Consider the following 215-nt stretch of genomic DNA (forward strand, 5'->3'; position numbering starts at 1 on the left):
ATACAACTATAACGCGAACCCACATGGCACAGGAGAATCCATAGAATAGAGAAGATGAAGGAAAAGAAACGGCGTTGCTGAATGATGAACCTTCTCAGAGTAAAGGGATCTGTCATTCAAACATCCGTAATTTTTTTTATTTCTTTCGTTCCCTTCAAGCGCTGCTCTCACGCGTACATGTTTATATGCATTAATATATATATATATATATATAT

The sequence above is a fragment of the Trypanosoma equiperdum genome, assembly GCF_001457755.1.
Source record: "Trypanosoma equiperdum strain OVI genome assembly, contig: ctg_778, whole genome shotgun sequence".
Taxonomy (NCBI): Eukaryota; Euglenozoa; class Kinetoplastea; order Trypanosomatida; family Trypanosomatidae; genus Trypanosoma; species Trypanosoma equiperdum.